This window comes from Carya illinoinensis, chromosome 6 (assembly GCF_018687715.1).
Source record: "Carya illinoinensis cultivar Pawnee chromosome 6, C.illinoinensisPawnee_v1, whole genome shotgun sequence".
In the NCBI taxonomy this organism is placed as follows: Eukaryota; Viridiplantae; Streptophyta; class Magnoliopsida; order Fagales; family Juglandaceae; genus Carya; species Carya illinoinensis.
Genome location: NC_056757.1, coordinates 22563978 through 22570462, shown reverse-complemented (window position 1 = coordinate 22570462; position 6485 = coordinate 22563978). Strand labels below are relative to the sequence as shown.

At 38.2% G+C, this 6485-nt stretch overlaps 1 pseudogene; it reads left to right on the top strand.

The window, feature by feature from the left end:
- Window positions 1–925: 925 nt before the first annotated feature.
- Window positions 926–2850, top strand: LOC122313056 (annotated as a pseudogene).
- Window positions 2851–6485: the final 3635 nt, after the last annotated feature.

Below are 6485 nucleotides of genomic sequence, written 5' to 3'. Positions count from 1 at the left end.
GCAGCTAATGATGGTGGGAGTTTGGTTACCATTCTTAATGTGTCGTGGAAATGTGTGGTTACCTTGCTTCAACTTGCCACCTTGCTTCAACTTGCCAAGGGGGGTTTATCTCTTATATGCTTTGCATGATCTTAATAGGTATAAATATAAACAAATAAAACAGCTGATCTCTTATATATATGAAACTGTGTAGAATAGTGATAAGATTGGCATATTTTTGTGGGTTCCATTCAATTACTTTGGAAAGGGATCGAATCATAATATATAGTCACGTTGCTATATATCCAAAAACAAAAAATTAATGATGAGAAAGAGAAACAAAGAGGCATACCCCACCTACACCATATACATCATATTGACTCAATCAACAGATAATTATGTCTATCATGATCTTAGTATTTATTTCCACTAATAAAAAAGAATTTATTTATCTAATTCTGGTCCAGATTTTTTTGAAAGAGACTGGGCTCACATATACGTACGACAAACGTCATGGCTCTATCATAGTGGGTTAATTTCTAAAAAATAAATAATACTATATGTACCAAAGCCATATATACATCTTGTACCTCTATTTCTAAAAAACCCAAACAGATGAAAAAAAATAATAATAATAATATATAAGAAGAAAAATTCTTTAATAAAGTAATTTATATTTAAATAAAATAAAATCACATGTATATATATATAGCAGTTCAGATATAGATATGTGATCAGATAAGAGAGTTTGCTCGATCTTAAAATAAAATCATATGCATATATATAGCAGTTCATGATCATCTAATTATTTTGCAGAATCTGCCGACTTTTCTTAAATAAATAAATATATAATTAAATAATGAACCCAGATTAATTGTGATTCACACGGTCTGTTGTCTATAAATGGACAGTCCCAGAGTAGCTTACTGCAAATAAAGATGGAAGCTTCAATGGATCTTTATGCTGTGCCCCTGTGGCTGAGGCTCTCCCTTCTCTTTCTTCTCCCTCTAGTACTGCTTCTAGCGAAAAACAAAATCTACGGTCCAAAGCAAAAGAAGCGCCTTCCACCAGGCCCTCCTACTCTTCCCATTATTGGGAACATGCACCAGCTTGGTGAATTGCCTCACAAAACTTTGTCCCAACTCTCCAAAAAATATGGCCCAATCATGCTCCTCAAATTCGGTTCTAAAACAATTATTAACATCTCTTCAGCTGAGGCTGCAAGACAAGTCCTAAAGTTTCATGATCTTGATTGTTGCAGTAGACCTGTCTCTTCCACAGCCGGGAGACTGACGTACAATTACAAAGACATAGTTTTCGCACCTTACGGTGATTATTGGAGAGAGAGATAAGGAAAATCTGTGCTCTTGAGCTTTTTAGCGTGGCTAGGGTGCAGTCATTTAGCTTTATCAGGGAAGAAGAAGTAGCTTCTTTAGTTAATTCAATTTCTCAGTCTGCATCTTCTGCAACCCCTGTTGATCTTTCTGAGAAGATGTTGGCTCTGATCACAGCAAATATACTCTGTAGGACTGCTTTCGGAAAGAATTTTCGTGGGAGTGGTTTGGATAATGAAAAGCTTCGAGAAGTGGGTCATGAGGCTGAAGTCATGTTTGCAAGCTTCAGTGCAACTGAATTCTTTCCATACGTGGGATGGATTATTGACAGGCTCTCTGGCCCGATTCGAAGACTCGAAAAGATTTTTCGTGATTTGGATGATTTTCTGCAACAGACCATTGATCTTCATCTCAGCCCCAAGAAGACAGAACAAGACCACGAAGACCTTATCGACGTGTTGCTGAGAATAGAAAGGGATCAGCGAACCAACACCGGTGCTCCTCCGTTCAATAAAGATAACATTAAGGCCATCCTCTTCGTAAGGACTCAAGCTTTCTTTCCAGGGTTTTTTTTTTATCACGTTTCCTCGTGTTTTCTGCACTAATCTTAATTTCTTGAGCTCAGGTCTTAGGTTTCTATGTTCTAATCATCATTATGCAATATTTCTTCGTGTATTTCAGGATATGTTTTTGGGTGGAAGCAACACTGCTGCAGTCACCATGCTATGGGCAATGGCGGAGCTTGCAAGGAACCCGCGATCGATGAAGAAAGCACAAGATGAAGTCAGAAACGTCGTTGGAAACAGAGGAAACGTCACCGAAAGCGACATAACTCATCTTCATTACCTGAAGATGATAATCAAAGAAACATTTAGATTGCACCCTCCAGCCGCAATTCTTCTTCCAAGACTAACCATGACAGACGTTAAGATCGGCGGTTATGACATTGGCCCCAACTCTTTGCTCCAAGTAAATGCTTGGGCGCTAGGACGAGACCCTGAATACTGGAAGAAACCAGAATAGTTCTACCCTGAAAGGTTCGTTGATAGCTCTATCGAGTATAAAGGACAACATTTTGAGTTATTGCCATTTGGATCTGGTCGAAGAGGTTGTCCTGGGATATACATGGGAGCGACCACCGTTGAGCTTTCACTTGCGAATCTTTTGTATTGTTTCGATTGGAAAGTGCCCTCAGGGATGAAGGAGGAGGATATAAACATGGATGAATCGACTGGTGCTGGCCTCACCCATAAAAGAATACCTCTGAACCTTGTCCCAGTCAAAGTGTTTTTAGTGCACAGTTAAATGATGTACTGTGTGAGAATCATAACAAAAAACACTTTTGTGTAACAAAAGAGTTTTGGTTGTGAGGGCCATTGTTTTTTGGCCTTTTATAGTTAAGTCAAGTGGTATTTAGACCTGTGGTATTGTTATCTCCAGTTTCAAGAGTTTCTTTTGCCTGAAACCTTGATTTTGTGTTTGATAAATTTACAAGCTTCTTTAATTAAACTTGCAGCCATTTGAATTTGATTGCTTCTTTTGTGGATTTTGAGCTCAGCGATTTTGTTCATCAGACAATGTGCGTAGAATTTGCAAATGTTGTCATATAATGTGCGTAGAATATGTTCGCTAAAATGTCTAAAAAAAAACAACAATAGTACTCCCTCGAATCCACACGCCTTGCTTTAAGTCACCTTTCAAATCAGTAATGTTTGTAATTAGTAGTCAAGAGGGACTATATATAGCAGAACTCAAAAATAAAAAAGACTTACTGTTACATGCTTCCTGTTCGCAGAATCACCAGAAGAAGATCTATGTTGCAGGTTACAGAAACACAGCAGATTAATGCAATTCACCTTACAACCACACCGTGCAAGAAACACACAATCAAACAATCAAGAATTCATCATATTTCCTTAGTAGAGATTTTCGAGCAATCCCTAAGCTCCACAAGTTCCTTCGGAATTGATTACAAAAATTCAGATAACATTCTCTAAAGTAAAGCAGTGTTTTATACTGCCATTTCCGTTCTAACAGAATAACAACTAACTACTAACTGCAGAAGAGAAGAACACGACGTCGCTTTACGTGTACTCAGCCTCGACTTGATGCCTTCCCACTACGCACCGTTTTATTAATGCCATACGCACCGTATTGAAGCCACGAATTACTTCCTCCTTATTCTCGATACGCACCGTTTAAAGCTTGGCCGTTAATTTCGTTATTTTCACTTCAGCCTTCAACCAGAACACCCCTTACACTTACCTGTTGAATTTCATGTTTGGGATTGTATTGCATGGGTAATATAATTTTTTAGTTTTAAATTTTTTTAATTGTAATAATAAGTTATATTATTAATTAAAGATTATTTATTATTTCGTAACTATATATCTAAAGTACTTTTAAACATTTGTTTGAAAATAATGTAAAAAGTGTTTTCATATATAGAAATGACATAAAAGCTCATTTGAGGTATCTTTTTTGAGACCAAAAAATATTTTAATTTGTAACAACCAAATAACTTGATTTTATCATTACAAAGTTTTTGAGGCTAATTAAACATTTTTTTACAACCCCTGTTGTAAATCCAAACATGCCCAAAGTTAGATAAAAGGCAAGAGATGCTCTATTTGCGAGCGAGGAGCTTGACTTGGAAAGTTAAGTGGGAGATATGCTCGACCACACTAGTGGCCGTGAGCACGGAGCTTAGCTTGGAGTTTGTTTGTGGACATTTACCTGATAGGTTGCGTATTTCCATGATTGTGTTTTGCTATTTGTTTGTAGTAATGGATTCTTTTTGCCCATGGTGTGAATTTTTGTTTGATGTTTCCATTTTGGTGTTGACATTAGAATTTGTTTGCAGTAACCTACGCTTAAGTGGTCAGGAAGCCCGTCGATCCCTTGGGTCTATGTTAGGCGGTTGCAAAGCCCATCAACCCATTCCCAAATATAACTTACACGAGGCGATTGTGGAGCTCAGAGGCTCATTCCCAAAGGTAACCCTCTGGCAGCGGTTGTGGCACAAGTGTCATCACTCAGCATTTGCTAGAAAAGGCACTCTGCTGACTTTGGTGGTGTGGAAGAGGCTTTATGGCTAAACCTGGCATAGGCACACATTAAGTGCGATGTGCTTCAGCTCTCTGCATGGTCGAGGATGCCACGGTGGTCGTAGAAAGTGCCACCGGTCCAAAAGTTGAGCACCGTTGCCATGGGGGGTGTATATGGCTTGGCTGAGCTTTATGGGCATGTTGTGTTGTTGATATCTTGTGGCGAGGAATGATGGAAAGCAAAGCCTTCATGGTTGGGGACCATCTTGCTAGTGACAGATTGCATCGACTGTTCATATGTTGCCTGATGATGGTTTTGTTAGTTCACGGTTGGCCGGCATGTTGTTCCAACTTGTGTCCATGCCTTAGGTGGTGAGAATTCGATGGGAAAACACCAGCTAGCTCCTTCTAGTTGTCTGATTGGGCAGTTGTGTCCAGGCCACACAATGCAAGGTGGTGTGGGTGAAATAAGTGGGTGCACCCCTTCTACCTGCTCTGCATGGCATTCACAATGTGTCTGTTATGTGCACAGTGCACACCATGCAACCATATTCCTTTTCTTTTTTAAAAAAATTGTTTTTACCAAAAAATAATCCAAAAGTAAACACTTTACAGAGCAATTTAGTTAGAGATAATAAAAGATACCAATCGGATTAGTAAACTATAGTCCTTGCATAATTTCATAAGCCATTAATTGCAATTTTTTTTGGTATATAATAGAAAGGAAACAAACTATATTTGTGATCGAAAATAATAATAAGAAAATATAATCTATAAAAGGTAGAGGAGGTCTTATCTGCTTCTTTGAAGACCATCTCATGAGCTAGAGAACACCATTCTCCCAATTCCGGTGCAAAGAATTTTTCTATCCAAGAGACGATGCCAACTGTTAATTTTAAAAATTACATCATAGGCTGGGACGAAGAAAAGAATCATCCCCAGCCCACGACGATGATTCAGGCATCAATATGGTGTTCTTCGCCTTCATCCATAAAATAAATAAGAAATAAGCAAATAAAAGATAAATGAAGATCCACAAAGATTTACATGGTTCGGCATAAAAGCCTACTTCTACAGGTTGTTTGGAGGGCAAAATCCAGTATAATAGGTGATTTTACATGACTTTCATAACCTTGCATATCTTTAAATACAATGAATTTAGGGTTTCAGGAGGTTAAAGATGATGCCTCCCTCGAGAGAAGATTATTTGGAGTCATTGTGCGTGGGGGAGTCTATGCGTAGAGTAATTGTAGAGAGCCATTGATTTGTAGTGATCTCCTCTTTTTATAAAGATTTATTTCCTTCATTGGAGTGATTGAGTCTATCTGTCCTTGTGAAGTTCTTTTCTTTTAGGAGTTTGAGTCAACTGGCCTTATCCCTTGTTGACTTTATCTCTCAACTAGATTATTGGCTTTTATTTCTTCCCTTTTTATCAATGATAGGTTTTTAATGGGCTGGACGTAGTCAACTTTATTCCTAACATTAAGAGTTAGCAATTTGCATTCTTTACACAAAGGCAGAAGTCCCAATAGGGCAAAGGACAGAAGTTTCCACGAGGGAAGCCTTACTCATCACCTATAACCTAATTTTGTTGTTGTCCAACAAAACACCAAGCCTCAATCAGCAAATAATCATCCCTTTTCAACCAAATGTGTGCCTTTTCAGATTTGAGACAAAACCAACCACCACCCTTTTGATTGCTACCATCATATGGACTTCTCCTATCAAGGTCTTCATCCACCATCTTAATTGGCAACAATAACAACAAATACTAGTACTCAAGAAGGTAAGCAACCTTGGTATATGGATAGTGGTGCTAATAACCACATCACCACAGACCTTGAGAATTTGACCCTAAAGCAGCAACCTTATCAAGGCAATGACAAGGTGATAATAAGCAATGTAGGACGTCTGATCATCACCAATACTGGTTCTTCTTTGCTTTCTACATCCAAAAACAAATTTCTCCTAAACAATATATTACATTGCCCTCATGTTTCCTCTAACGTACTGTCCATTCACAACTTTTTTAGTGATAACAGATGCTACTTTACTCCCACATCTTCTTCATTTGTAGTCAAGGACTTGCATACCCAGGGAAACACTCCGCCAAGTATAATATCAC